The 16,405-nt window shown below is 35.6% G+C and overlaps 1 long non-coding RNA gene across 3 annotated transcripts in view; it reads left to right on the top strand.

Moving 5' to 3' along the window:
• Positions 1-14,634, top strand: part of LOC123557117 (uncharacterized) — a 28,823-nt gene extending 14,189 nt beyond the window's left edge. For all 3 annotated transcript variants that reach the window (XR_008369102.1, XR_008369101.1, XR_008369103.1), the window contains 2 exons: positions 9,166-9,306; positions 14,439-14,634. This is a non-coding gene — a long non-coding RNA (uncharacterized LOC123557117). The remainder of the gene's footprint in view (positions 1-9,165; positions 9,307-14,438) is intronic.
• The last annotated feature ends 1,771 nt before the right edge of the window (positions 14,635-16,405 follow it).

The raw sequence follows: 16,405 nt of genomic DNA, 5'->3' as shown, positions 1-16,405 counted from the left end.
TAAAAAGTGAATATGAAACAATATTTTTTTTTCATTTGTACCCATTATTGTAAGGATATAGTATTACAAATATTACTATGATATCAAATGAGCATATAATAAAATCTGTAAAAAGAATAAACCTTATTGTGCTGTATTGATGTATATTTTGGTTGGTATTTATAAAAAAAACAGAAAATTATAAAAATGTTGAAAAATCGCCGACAGTTTCAGCAACAGTGGGTGTTTTCAAAACAATTTTTCACAAAAACAAGCCTGGTGACCCATTGTTTTTATTTGTTCATTGTTTTCAGCACAAATTTTCCTATCATATAATTATGTGAATTTGAAAATATTCTATGAAAGGAAAAAAACTATAGGAATTCTCTAAGGCAGACCTGTCGCGCACCCCCCCCACCGAGTTAACTTTAGAACGGCGGCTAATCTGTTGTATTTATTGGTACCTGGTCAAAATGACTGATATGGTACCATAACTCGCATATGTTGAAATATTTATAAGGGATTCTTACAGGTCACAAAGACAGTAGCTCACTTGGCAAGTTGATCAGGTTGAGGAAATCTACAGATTATCTGTAAATTTAGGTCTACATGCCATCTATAAATTTACAGATTAAGTGTTTGAAAACTGCGAAAAATATATTTAAACTTAAATAGTAACTCCTAATTTTATTGAATTATTTATATTATGCATACTAGTCAAAAATATTCGACGTTTATGGCAAGCCAATTGTCCAATAATTACGTGAACCCTAGTTCACGGTCGAAAAACTAGGATTAACGATCGATAAACTAGGTTTTTCGAATACTAACCTATATTTTCGAGCAAAAACATAGGATAACGCCGTGAACCATAGATCACGCTCGTAAATGTAGGTTCACGATTGTAAACCCCTGTTCACGGTCGTAAACATAGGTTCACGTTCGTAAACTATGGTTTATGAGCCTGAACCGGGGTTTACGAGCGTAAACATAGGATAACGATCGTAAACATAGGATAACGAGCGAAACTCATAGTTCAATCGAGAAACCTAGTTTATCAAACGTAAACCATGCCCGTCTGTAGAATGTCCATGGACAAGCAAGGTTTTCCATGGAAAAATTCCCTGGACACTGTATAGCATTTGCAAATATACATGTATATAGCTGGTAACACCTGGACATTCCAATAAAGATAAAGAACCAATAAAAATGCAGGCTACTTGTGACCTAACAAATATAGTCCCAATTTTTCTGTTCGTTCTCCTGTGATCTTTGCAAATTCTGTGAGCTAAAAGATTGTCAAATTCACTCTTGTATTGTATATACATATCTGTTTTCATAACATTCTGGGTATTCACATCAGTAACTAATTGTACTGAAGAAAATTGCTCATGAATACCAAAAATTTGAATGTAAACAGGAAGTGCTTTGTTCTTATTGTTAGAGGCACATGGAATGGAGCTATCTAACTGGAAACTCTAAAATGCTTTTAGAAGGACACCTGAGGTAAAAACATTATACTTCCTAATTTCAAATGTAATTTAAACCTATAATACATCACAGGACTAGGAAATTATAGATTGAAGCAGGAACTCTATTCATCTCAATGGCATAAACTTTCATCTGGTTACAGGTAATTTCTGTTCAGGAATGTGTGAATGATAGATAATAAATATACTTCTCTAGCAACAGTTTATCTAATACTTGATGACATATTCAGTACATAATTTAGGTAATTAGTACTTAAATCACTTTGAACCACTGACTTAATTGCATTTTAAATGTTATAATTTTACCTTTCTGCTTTCAAATAAAAGTGTGTGCATATAAAGTTTTATAAGAAGTATGTCCTCAACACATATGTATGAATCTATATGGTCAGAGAAATTTGAGTGCTTCAATGAACATGCTATAGGATGAAAAGATATCACAGACTGACCTGAGACTCAATACAAATTGTGCAAGTGTCAAAGTTTGAACCAAGAAATTTATCATTATAAATCTTTTGTTTCTGACTGAGCTACTAACAACATGATTTTTCAGTAAGAAACTTGGTGTATCAGAGAATATTTCCATGTGTACCATTGAATATTTCCAGGGATACCAGGGAATATTTCCAGGTGTACCAGGGAATATTTCCAGGGTTACTATGGAATATTTCCAGGTGTATCAGTGAATATTTGCAGGGATACCAGGGAATATTTCCAGGGATACTATGGAATATTTCCAGGTGTACCAGGGAATATTTCCAGGGATACTATGGAATATTTCCAGAAACATTAACAGACTAAACCTTTCAAATTGTCCATGGAACACTGGATTTTTTCCATGGAAATCTGTTCCAATACTCTATGGAATAATTCCATGTACTTCTCCATGGAAATCCCTGGACATTCTACAGAAGGGCGGTTTACAGTCGATATATTAGGATTATAGAATCAACAATGAATTTCGGGCGTGAACATGGGTTTACGGCCATGAACCTATGTTTACGACCTGAACCTATATTTTCGAGCATGAACCTATGTTTACGAACGTGAACTTGGGTTTACGAGCGTGAACTTAGGTTAACGTTCGATAAACCAGGTTTTTCAAACGTAAAACCATTTTTAGCCCACCATCATCAGATGGTGGGCTATTCAAATCACTCTGCGTCCGTGGTCCGTCGTCCTTCCGTCCGTCAGTCCGTCCGTCCTTCCGTCCGTTAACAATTTCTCGTTATCGCATCTCCTCAGAAACTACTGGGGGGATTTTAACCAAACTTTGTCAGAATGATGTATTGGTACCCTAGTTGTGTCCCCCTGAAAATCAGACTGGTTCAACAATTTTTTAGTGAGTTATGGCCCTTTGTTTATTTCTATAATTTACATAGATTTATATAGGGAAAAACTTTGAAAATCTTCTTGTCCAAAACCACAGAGCCTAGGGCTTTGATATTTGGTATGAAGCATCATCTAGTGGTCCTCTACCAAGATGATTCAAATTATTTCCTTGGGGTCTAATATGGCCCCGCCCCGGGGGTCACATGGTTTATATAGACTTATATAGGGAAAAACTTTGAAAAACCTCTTGTTCAAAACCACAGGGCCTAGGGCTTTGATATTTTGTATATGACATCATCTAGTGGTCTTCTACTAAGATTGTTCAAATTATCCCCCTATGGTCAAATATGGCCCCGCCCCAGGGGTCACATGGTTTATATAGACTTATATAGGGAAAAACTTTGAAAAACCTCTTGTTCAAAACCACAGGGCCTAGGGCTTTGATATTTTGTATATGACATCATCTAGTGGTCTTCTACCAAGTTTGTTCAAATTATCCCCCTAGGGTCAAATATGGCCCCGCCCTGAGGGGTCACATGGTTCATATAGACTTATATAGGGAAAAGATTTTAAAATCTTGTCAATAACCTACAACATTCAAATTTGGACCACATGTATGGTTTTGAGTGGCAAGATGAACCTTGACATGAGTTGACCTTGATTTTGACCTAGTGAGTAAGTGACCTACTTTCACATTTCTGTAGCTACTGCCTTCAGATTTGGACCACATGCATAGTTTTGTGCACTGAAACAAACTTTGACCTTGACATTGACCTAGTGACCTACTTTCACATTTTTGAAGGTACAGGCTTCAAATTTGGAACACATGCATAGTTCTGTGTTCCGAAATAAAATTTGACCTTGATTTTGACCTAGTGACCTACTTTCACATTTCTCGAGCCACAGCCTTCAAATTTGGACCACTTGCATAGTTTTGTGTACCGAAATGAACTTTGACCTTAAGATTGACCTAGTGGCCTATTTTCACATTTCTGTAGCTACAGGCTTCAAATTTAGACCACATGCATAGGATTGTGTACCGAAACAAACTTTGACATTGACCTAGTGACCTACTTTCACATTTTTGAAGGCACAGGCTTTAAATTTGGACCACATGCATAAATTTGTGTTCTGAAGTGTAATTTGACCTTGATTTTGACCTAGTGACCTACTTTCACATTTCGTCCTTGAAATTGATCTAGTGACCTACTTTCACATTTCTCAAGCTACAGCTTTCGAATTTGGACCACATGCACACTGTTGTGTACGGAAATGAAATTTGACCTTGAGCTAGTCAGTAAGTCTTGAAATTTGGAACACTCAAAAATGGTACATTGGTGGGCGCCAAGATCACTCTGTGATCTCTTGTTTTCAAATACTAACCTATTTTTTCGAGCGAAAACATAGGATAACGTCGTAAACCATAGTTCACACTCGTAAACGTAGGTTCACGTTCGTAAACCCAAGTTTACAGTTGTAAACATAGGATAACGACCGAAATTCATAGTTCAATCGAGAAACCTAGTTTATCGAACGTAAACCATGGTTTACGATTGATATACTAGGATTATGAAATCAACTATCAATTTCTGCCGTAAACCTATGTTTACGGTCGTGAACCTAGGTTTACGGCCGTGAACTACAGTTTACCTTCGTAAAACCGTTTTTTATCGATTTGTAACAATATGGCAAGCCAAGTGTCCAATAATTACGTGAACCGTAGTTCACGGTCGAAAAACTAGGATTAACGATCGATAAACTAGGTTTTTCGAACGTAAAACTAGGTTTTTCGAATACTAACCTTTATTTTCGAGCAAAAACATAGGATAACGCCGTGAACCATAGTTCACGCTCGTTAATGTAGGTTCACGATTGAAAACCCCAGTTCACTGTCGTAAACTATGGTTTACGAGCGTGAACCGGGGTTTACGAGCGTAAACATAGGATAACGATCGTAAACATAGGATAACGACCGAAACTCATAGTTCAATCGAGAAACCTAGTTTATCAAACGTAAACCATGGTTTACGGTTGATATATTAGGATTATAGAATCAACAATGAATTTCGGACGTGAACATGGGTTTACGGCCATGAATCTGTGTTTACGGACGTGAACCTATATTTATGACCGTGAACCATAGTTTACGGACCTGAACCTATATTTTCGAGCGTGAACCTATGTTTACGAACGTGAACTTGGGTTTACGAGCGTGAACTTAGGTTTACGTTCGATAAAACCAGGTTTTTCAAACGTAAAACCAGGTTTTTCAAATACTAACCTATTTTTTCGAGCGAAAACATAGGATAACGTCGTAAACCATAGTTCACGCTCGTAAACCTAAGTTTACGGTCGTAAACATAGGATAACGACCGAAATTCATAGTTCAATCGAGAAACCTAGTTTATCGAACGTAAACCTGGGTTCACGAGCGTAAACTGTAGTTTACGCCCGGTATCTGATGTTTTCACTCGGAAATATAGGTTAGTATTTGAAAAACCTAGATTTACGTTCGAAAAACCTAGTTTATCGATCGTTAATCCTAGTTTTTCGACCATGAACCGGGGTTCACGTAATTATTGGACAATTGGCTTGCCATACACGTTCATATTGCTTTATATATTTGTGACTGGCAATCTAAAGCGTAAACATCAAAACTTTAGAGGACCAGAATATTTGGGGATGAATCAAAGTACACAGTCATGTAAAGTTATTGGATTTACTGCGTGTAATTAGTGTATACACACAGTAAACATTAATCGTATACAGTACATACATAGGTTTAAATTATCATAACTTTAGTAATTTTGGATACTATTTGATATTTTTTTTTACATTTAAATGAATGAGCCACGCCGTGAGAAAACCAACATAGTGGCTTTGCGACTAACATGGATCCAGTCCAGCCTGCCCATCCGCGCAGTCTGGTCAGGATTCATGCTGTTCGCTAATGGTTTCTCTTAAGGCCATACCAAATTGATTTGTCGTTCATCGGAACTTAGTAACAGGTTCAGCACTCTCAGTTTAGCTGGATCTAAAGCCGCAGCTATGATAAAAACAAAATATAAAAAAGCGGCATTTAGAGTTTTGGAAGCCAGGACTAACCGCATCAGTGATTCCATTCCCGAGAAAAAAAATTCAGCCGCCGCACGTACTTATAAAAATCTCCGAAATTTTTTTTTTTTCTGATTTCGCGGTCCGGAATGACAACGGGAAAACAGGTTTTATCGCTGTTTTAATACGCCAAAGTGATATTGATCGGAATTCATGCGTCCGTAATACATGTAGCTGATGACTTAAACTCAAGAAGTCAGGAATAATGGTGTTGTTCATCATTTGTTTTAAATCTGGAGTGTAAAGTAAAAACAAAGTGATTCAGTGAGTTTTGGCAATAATTTATTTGCAAAATCATTCATGTAGTCTTTAAAACATATAGAAAAGCTATCTACTGTGTTAATCACACTGTAAATGTTTGATTTCTGTGTTATTCTTAAAGAAATGTTAACTTTATTGTATAATCATCACCGCCTCCTCTATAGTCCAAACTGGGGGAAAAATACCCGCTCACTCCATGTAAAATTTACCCGCCTCTGAAAAAATCAAAATTGAGAAAAAAAAATTCGCTGACTCGCTCCCATTTCTTTTTCAAAAATGTTCTAAGAACTATTATTCGATTTGGTATGGCCTAATGGCAATAGGCTTTGAAAGCGAAAAGCAGGCTGGTCTGAATCCATGCTGGTCGCAAAAGCACTATGTTGGTTTTCTCATGGCACGGCTCAAATCAATGAGGAATTGAATCCCCTTTTGATACATTAAGTGGTAGTAGCTGACAGAACAGTTTTATTAACGAAATTATTGTTTATTTACCCTACAAGATATTTTTTTATGTGAAAGTAAACACCCTTCAACATTTATACATGAGTTTATAAAGGACACAGTATTACTTTGTATATATAGTCTATACACTGTCAGTGATCACATACTGAATGATCTCTCTTGGTCACAACTACTGAACTAGATTTTGCTTAGCATATGATAGTCTAACAGTTTCGTTCTTCTTTATCACAAAGCATTCTGTAACTGAACACAAGTTTTATAGTTTTTTCGTTCCCAAGTCTGTTTCTGAGTTTTGTGTGAATAATACCAAAATTTCAAAACACCCTTTCTGTTGACACAGAAGATGCATATCTAGAAGGTTTTTTGGCTACCTAGTACCCTATAGAGTTGTCAAAGGCTGATCTAAAACCCAACACACTGCAACATTTCAGTCTGTGAGCTTTCAGTCCCTAAATTTTGGTACTAACCACAGTGCCAGTCTTTACATTTTGCAATCTTTTTGTGCCTCCCATGAGTGGTGGGGGCATAATTATAGATTTGGTCTTGTCCGTGCGTGCACGTCTGTCCGCCCGTCCATATGAAGTTCAAGGCGCGCCTAGCTCGAAAAGTATTTGATATAAATTGATGAAACCTTGCATGAGTCTTTATCATGATATGAACTTGCGCACCTTCTAATTTTCATCTGGCTCCACCTCCTATTTTCAGAGTTATGGCTCCTGAAATAGTCAAAAATGCACATTTTCACCTTGTGACATGCCTAGCTCAAAATGTATTTGATATAAATTCATGAAACCTTGCGTGAGTCTTAATCATAATATGAACTTGTGCACCTCCTATTTTTCATTTTGGTCTGCCCCCTTTTTTTCAGAGTCATGGCCCCTGAAATAGTCAAAAATGCACATTTTCACCTTGTGACGCAACAAACTCAAAACTTATTTAAAATAAATGGTTGAAAACTTGCATAAGTCTTTATCATGATATAAACTTGCACACCTCTTATTTTTTGGCTGGCTCTGCCCCCTATTTTTAAAGTTATGGCCCCTGAAATAGTAAAAAAATGCACATTTTCACCTAATTATGTGCCTAGCTCAACAAGTGAGGGTTAAGTTTCATGGTTATATGTGATGGCCACATTTAAATTGTTCACACTTCTAACTTTAAGCCCCTAATCTTGATCAATAACTACTCAGTCATCATCATAATAATATTATTTAATAGATTTTTAGCTCGCCTATTCATAGAATGGTAGAGCTATTGGACTCGCCCATGCGTCCGCGTCCCGATTTGGTTAAGGTTTTGTACGTAAGCTGGTATCTCAGTAACCACTTGTGGGAATGGATTGAAACTTCACACACTTATTCACTGTAATTAAACTGACCTACATTGCACAGGTTCCATAACTCTATTTTGCTTTTTTACAAAATTTTGCCCCTTTTTTGACCTAAAAATTTTTGGTTAAGGTTTTGTATGTAAGCTGGTATCTCAGTACGTACTAATGGGAATGGATTGAAACTTCACATACTTGATCACTGTCATGATCTGACATGCACTAAACAAGTCCCATAACTCTACTCTCTTTTTTTTCAAAATTATGCCCCTTTTTCGACTTAGCAATTTTTGGTTAAATTTTTGTATTTAATCTGATATCTCAGTATCCACTAATTGGAATGGATTGAAACTTCACACACTTGTTCACTGTCATGATCTAACTTGCACTGTGAAGGTCCCTTAACTCTACTTTGCATTTTTACAAAATTATGCCCCTTTTTCGACCTAGCTGTTTTTGGTTAAGTTTTTGTATGTAAGCTGGTACATGTATCTCAGTATCCACAAATTGGGAAGAATTGAAACTTCACACACTTGTTCACAGCTGTCATGATATGACATGCAGTACAGAGGTTCAATACCTCTACTTTGCATTTTACAGAATTATGCCCCTTTTTCAACTTTTATATTCATTCAATTGACAAAGCTGTTGAATAGTCGAGCGTTGCTGTCCTCCGACAGCTCTTGTTATAGATATTGCAGCATTTAAGGCATGCAGATATCACCTACTGCAATCACTATTTGGGTTGTAAATCAACTGAAGTGTTGAAATATGTATTGAAGTATGAAATGAAATATTATATTGCCCATTATTGCCCACTATTTTCCAGTAAAACCCGGGTTTTCCCAGTATTACCCACTGGACTGGGCAATATGCTTAATACCCAGGTTTTTGCCAACCCTGCGAAGGGACGTATTATATTATACCCTGGTGTGTGTCTGTCTGCCCTTTCGTTTAATTAGTAAATATTTTTGGCTTTGAAAATGCATGTCTTTGAAAATTAGAAGTTCATTATTGTTCAAGCAATCAGTGTAACCTATTTGTGGTCGTAATGCCCTCTTCTGTTTGATAACCATAACAACTAATACTAGTACTAGTTGAACTAATCAAGTTGTGTTTTAATATTTCTCAAAATTTATAAAATGACATTTTATGTTTCTTATATCCACGTTTTCTGCATTAGAATTCTTTTGTCTTCAGATTCTTGTTGGCCTGCGTTACTTAAGTAAAGGTGATTTTTTTATCAGAGACTGCAGATATTCATGGCATAAGCAAAGCTGGCGCAGCAGTTGCAGTTGATGAATTCGTAACTGCTCTGAACAGACGTGTGGATAACATAAGGTATGATTAGTCCATGAGCCAGACCCAGAAATTTTAGCTAGCGGTACCATCCAAGGGGATTGAAGCTCAATGCTATTTTTGGATAGGTAAACATCTGACAATTCAGAAACTATGTGATAGCATTGCAGTGGTGGTAGCTTTTTGTGCGTTATTAGTCATTTAGTAACACCACCCCAAAATAGGCTTTCATCAAACTTCCGTTATACATAAGAAGACTTTCTATTTCAAACTAATGGTTCTCTCTTATTTTGGAATATATTTACTTGGAAATTGATAGACAAACAGCTCAGTTTATGTATTTTATGTATTTAATAGAACTGTTATTAAAATATTGCTTCTTTAGCGTTTAGTGATTGCAATTACAGACTTACATAGACCAGTGCTTAAATATAATTAAAGAACACAAATTTTGTTTCATAATATGCAGTTAGAAAGGTATTTTGCTCATTCTTGAACTAATATGACATGTTAAAATACATAGAGTATAAGGTAGTAGAATTCTACATACCACAAAACCAAGTTGTCTGCCATTGGCTATTGGGGCGCTTGTAATTTACGGCATATTAATGTGCATTACCTATTTGTTTGAAATTAATTAATACTTCTATACATGATATGGAATAAAAAAGTACTATGAATATCGTTAAATCAAAGCAGTTTCTGAACTAGTTTTGATATGTTAAATTAACAGTTAGACAGTTATTCGCAGACCAATAGTTTTTAATATCAAAGTCACCTTGTTGTTACTGTAATTTACGTGACAATACACATGTAGACGAAAAACACAAAATATGTTGTTTAAACATGATGTTTTACTATCTGATCTGTCTAAAAGGTGCATATTCATGCCTAATTCTGTATCAGTGTCCTTATGCTTAAACAGTAAACATATTTATGCTGAATAATACCAAATGGTACTTTTATACAGTACAGTACGTTACCATAAAATCAAGATTTTCATAATATTTCATATAAACATGTGAAAGTCGTTGTTATTTAGTATTATGTTTAGAAAAGAAATATTTTAACTAATCAATAAAATCATTCTTCGGTTAGATATCAAATACCATGTTAATTAATTGAATGTAAAAGTGTAATTTACGTTACAATATGTTACCTTAATCGGTAATATGCTGTCGTTATTATTTTCAGTCATTATCGTTCTATATCATGTCAAGGTTATTCTTTGTTTTCAATAAACCACATTTTCTATGTATTCAACGTACTAGAACATTCTTAGTTATGACAGTGTTGCATTACCCATTACTGCTCATGAACAGACTCAATCAAACCGAGTCTGCAATTTTCATATCGTCAATATTGGTACGCGAATAATCTTCATCAGTTTCACTGGTTTAGTTTATGTCAACAGGTTCATCAGAACGAACTTTTTGTCACTCAAAGTGTTCACTAACTGTTGTTCATCATCAAAGTAAAGTATATCAAAGCACACATGTTGACGTCCCAACATTTAGCTGTCTGAACATAACTGAGTTGTATTGTCATCATTACTCATGGAATATTTCCAATTATGCGGATGATTTGGTATATCTGACCAGAAAATAGAAGTGTTGGTGCAGTTCCACGTCGTTTTCTTTCAACAGACTAGATTCTTTTGGAAAAGTATGTATCTGCAATGAAATCTACTATCAAAGCATCGCCATCAATGATGTAAGGTACGTTTTCAATAGATTGGTATGGTGGCATATTTCTGCATTCACTTAAGGTATTGGACCCGTAATAAGGTACCTCCTCTTTGAAGAGTATTCAAATACTACCATAAACCTACTTTGACTGCAATTTTCAGGGGGCATAGGTTCAAGCCCCACTGGGACCAAACATTTTATTCCGATATTTTCCCCTTTTTTCTAGTAAGTTTTTACTTCTTTCAAGACTTATTATTGATGTACAAAAGTGGAAAAGTTTCATTTTATAAGTATTAATGCCATTATATCATGAATAATATCAATAAGGTATATACAGAAGTGTGCCCTTTTCCGTGATGTCTCCCTCTGACACTTTTGAAGTGTTGGTACTTTTGAAAGTACTCTTTGAACGCTGTTTGACTTTCAACAGATTTTCAAGGCTTGAGTTGACAGCAAGTTCCTTTACTTGTTTACATAAACACCGGTTGAAGGTGAAATAATTAAGGTTAAATATATGTGTCATCTGTTAATAAGTAAGTGTCAGGAGATTTCTAATATTTAAACTAAGAATGATTCTGTCCCTATGAAGTCATGGTGTTCCAATGAGTATCTATTTGTATTCTACTTGTTTAAGGCCCATTTCTAAAATGTATTTCAGTATATATACATATATAATTACGTTCTTTATAATTGATTTGTACTGATTTTAGTAACACATATCTTTGTCACGTAAAATTCGTACAACTATTGAAACGGGATGGTGATTCACTGCATTCTAGTAAATATCTAGTTCAACAACACAAATTATGTAGTTATTATAAAATGTTTTAATTTTTTCCCGATCTGTGCAGGGCATTTTCTTCACTTCAGAAATTTCAGTTTTGTACATTTTGGTAACATAAAACTTATACGGAGATTACATCATGGAAAAGTTCCTACCACTGTAGAAAAATAGTTATAAGAAACACTATTCAGTCTGTACTTTCAATTATATTGAAGAATCATAAACATCTTGGTCATTGGGTTATTAGTACAAGTAAAATATCTATAATGTTGGAATAAAATCACTGTTACGTAAATTTCACTAATTAAGGTTTTAAAGAGTACATGAAAGATATACATGTACTAGTATTGTTTTTAAGCACATTCAATTCATTGTTATACATGTATATGGTTGTTAATAAACTACAGACTGCACTTTTTCTTAATCATTGTGTAGCACTATTTCGTCGTCTTAAATGTTTTTAGGAAACATATTAAATGTCACGTAAGTTACGAAAGCCCTAACGTTTAAATGGCATTATGTAGGAATAAAAAGCATTCGGTATGTACTTTCCGAAAGTCATAATGTTGAATATTTATTGATTCCTTAGGGAAGGCAGGAGGAAATGGTACCTCAGTGTCTAACATTTATCGGAAGAAAATCTAATTATGAGCTATAATTATGCTTATTAGTTGTCCATGCTATTAAGATGTTATTTTAATTAACATTTATTCATTCAAAGAAACAAACCCATAAATGTAGAAAATTAAGGAAATATTTTGTTTTAAAACATTTGTTACAAATACATCAATTATTCAAACTGAAAAGCACATGTTCCATAATTCGTATGTCTACATTGGATATATTTTAGCTCACCTGAACCTGTATCTAAGTGTAGGCATATATCAAGATGATATCATACCAAAAGCTACCATTGATACATTGCTATCACATATTCTCTTACTCCAGGGTTGTATGCCTTTCCAAAAATCACTAGAAGAATTAATCCCCCCAGATGGTACCAATCAACTCTATGGCTCATGTACTATATGTGTATTTAAGTCTAAATATACTGTGTTATTATGTATTTAGAGCTTTGTCTTCTTGTCATCCTAAATATTTTCCAGAAATATTTGAATGGTATGAAGAGTATTATTTAAACTTATGCTGGTATTTAGACGAGTTCCTAGACTGATTTATTGTCAAGCTTGCTTGTGGTGAGGTCAATACAGTCGCCACTTTAGGTGTAAGTGCGTGCGTCCATCTGTCCATGCATCCGTCCGATTTTGTCCGGACCATAACTTTGACATTCATGAGCCAATCTTGTTTATATTTGGCATGACTGGTCACCATTATGAGACGGGAGTGTCATGTGCAAGAAGCAGGTCTAAGGTCAAGGTCACACTTAGAGGTCAAAGGTGCTGGTGGGCCCAACATTCTGCCTGTGGGCATACTTGTTATATTTATGCCCATCTTTGAAGAAAGAGGGGTATATTACTTTGCAGATGTCAGTCAATCGGTTTGTAGACCTATCCGTTTCCGGATGATAACTCAAGAACGTTTGTGGTTAGAAACATAAAAGAAGATAGGGTGGTTAGTCATAACCAGCAGTTGACCTCTGTTGCTTTTGAGATCAATAGGTGAAAGGTCAAGTTCACAGTGACCAAGAACAGTGAAACAGTTTCCAGATGATAACTTAAGAATGCTTGGATGTAGTACAATGTATCAAGAAAGTTAATAGGGAGGTTGTTCATGACCAACAGACGTTACAGTTGACCCCAATTGATTTTGAGGTCAGTAGGTCAAAGGTCAAAGTCACAACTACCAGGAACAGTTTAACAGTTTCCGATGATTACTGAAGAATGTTTGGGCCTAAGATCATGAAAGTTGATAGGGAGGTTGAATGAAATTATGCTATATATAGCTATTTTTATCATAAATTATGTCCATGCAAATATCATATGAGCCATGCCATGAAAAAACCAACATGGTGTTTTTGCGACCAGCATGGATCCAAACCAGCCTGCGCATTCGTTCGCTAATGTTTTCTCTCATTTCAATAGGCTTTGAAAGCAAACAGCATGGATCCTGACCAGATTGCGAGGATGTGCAGGCTGGTCTGTATCCATGCTGGTCGCAAACAAACTATGTTGATTTTCTCATGGCGTGGCTCATACAGGGCACTAGACAACTTTTGGGGACAGGTACCCATACCCTCAGAAAGGGGAATTTTTTGTCGTTTTAAAACTAAAAGGGGAAGTTTTTAGCCATATAATTATATGTTACTACTTTTTACATTTATTACTACAGTTTTCAATCATTTCTAACTAAATGTAACTATATTGCAGCAATAACCTTCCTTAGAGGCTCTATGATATAACTTGAAAGAGAGTTCATATCTAGTTGTGTCAAACAACCAATTAATATGGGAATTTTCTTCTGAGAAAGGGGAAAAAAACATATTATTTTATGAGGGGAATGGGGCCCATATTCGGCCCCAAAAACGGCCAAACGAGTGCCCTGTCATACAGTAATTTTTGGACAGTATTTGAGTTAGAAAATAATGTTATAACTGTGAAGTTTTTCATGCGTGATTTGATATTATTGACTTAAGAATGACTTTATTAAGTATTCTCCAATCTGTGATTGTTGTTTCCATTTTGAATACTTCAGATATTATAAGATTACTGTACTGTAATTTAATATTACTATGAACAATACAGATTCCCTTTGGATGGACAAGATCTGGGCAGTGTGAAACTGAAATTCTTTCGGAAATGTGGTTTGCCGAATGTAGTTGGTGCCATTGACGGTATGTTTAGTGCCTATCATTTCACCGGTTATGCACCCCGACATCTTTATGTGTAGGAAGGGCTACTATGCACTCAATGTCCAGGCGGTGGTGGACAGTGATATGAGGTATATATTTAATGTAATTATAATTATTTTTCTGTAACATCATGAAAGGCCCTTTTTTCATCAGAGCAAGAATTTTTCATTTTAAATATTAATATGTAATCCCAGTCCGTATTTTGAGATAACTTATGCTATAATTTCTGTTTTTAAGGTAGTACCGGTATGTTAAAGAAATTGAATTAGTCAAGCACCATGCCATTAGACAGCACTTTTTATGACTTGATGACTTGACTTTACTGTTACAGCTATTAAAGTGCTATAAGCTAGGTGCCATGTGATTTCATTTCAAGATGGTATCAAACAGTTTTTGGTTTTTTTAGCTCACCTGAGCACGAAGTGCTCAAAGGTGAACTTTAGTGATCGCCCTGTGTCCGTCGTCCGTCCGTCGTCAACAATTTGACTGATAACACTCTAGAGGTCACAATTTTGGCCCAATCTTAATGAAACTTGGTCAGAATGTTACCCTCAATAAAATCTTGGATGATTTTGATATCATCTAGGGTCAAAAACTAGGTCACCAGGTCAAATCAAAGGAAAAGCTTGTTAACACTCTAGAGGTCACATTTTTGGCCCAATCTTAATGAAACTTGGTCAGAATGTTACCCTTAATAAAATCTTGGACGAGTTCGATATTGGGTCATCTTGGGTCAAAAACTAGGCCACCAGGTCAGATCAAAGGAAAAGCTTGTTAACACTCTAGAGGTCACAATTTTGGCCCAGTCTTAATGAAACTTGATCAGAGTATTATCCTCAATAAAGTCTTGGACGAGTTCGATATTGGGTCATCTGGGGTCAAAAACTAGGTCACCAGGTCAGATCAAAGGAAAAGCTTGTTAACACTGTAGAGGCCGCATTTATGACTGTATCTTCATGAAACTTGGTCAGAATGTTAATATTGATGATCTTAAGGTTCAATTTGAATCTGGGTCATGTAGGATAAAAAACTAGGTCACTTGGTCAAATCAAAGGAAAAGCTAGTTTACACTGTAGAGGCCACATTTATGACCATATCTTAATGAAACTTGGTCAGAATGTTAATCTTGATGATCTTTAGGTCAAGTTTAAATCTGGGTCAGGTGGGGTCAAAAACTAGGTCACTAGGTCATATCAAAGGAAAAGCTTGTTAACACTCTAGAGGCTACATTTATGACTCTATCTTCATGGAACTTAGTCAGAATGTTAAACTTGATGATCTTTAGGTCAAGTTCGAATCTGGGTCATGTCGGGTCAGAAACTAGATCATGGGGTCAAACCAAAGGAATAGCTAGTTAACACTTCAGAGGCCACATTTATGACCATATCTTAATAAAACTTGGTCAGAATGTTACCCTTAATAAAATCTTGGACGAGTTCGATATTGGGTCATCTTGGGTCAAAAACTAGGCCACCAGGTCAGATCAAAGGAAAAGCTTGTTAACACTCTAGAGGTCACAATTTTGGCCCAGTCTTAATGAAACTTGATCAGAGTATTTTCCTCAATAAAGTCTTGGATGAGTTCGATATTGGGTCATCTGGGGTCAAAAACTAGGTCACCAGGTCAGATCAAAGGAAAAGCTTGTTAACACTGTAGAGGCCACATTTATGACTGTATCTTCATGAAACTTGGTCAGAATGTTAATATTGATGATCTTAAGGTTCAATTTGAATCTGGGTCATGTAGGATAAAAAACTAGGTCACTTGGTCAAATCAAAGGAAAAGCTAGTTTACACTGTAGAGGCCACATTTATGACCATATCTTAATGAAACTTGGTCAGAATGTTAATCTTGATGATC

Source organism: Mercenaria mercenaria, unplaced genomic scaffold (assembly GCF_021730395.1).
Source record: "Mercenaria mercenaria strain notata unplaced genomic scaffold, MADL_Memer_1 contig_2868, whole genome shotgun sequence".
Classification (NCBI taxonomy): Eukaryota; Metazoa; Mollusca; class Bivalvia; order Venerida; family Veneridae; genus Mercenaria; species Mercenaria mercenaria.
Note: the sequence above shows the minus strand (reverse complement) of the source record. Positions and strands in the feature narration are given on the sequence as shown.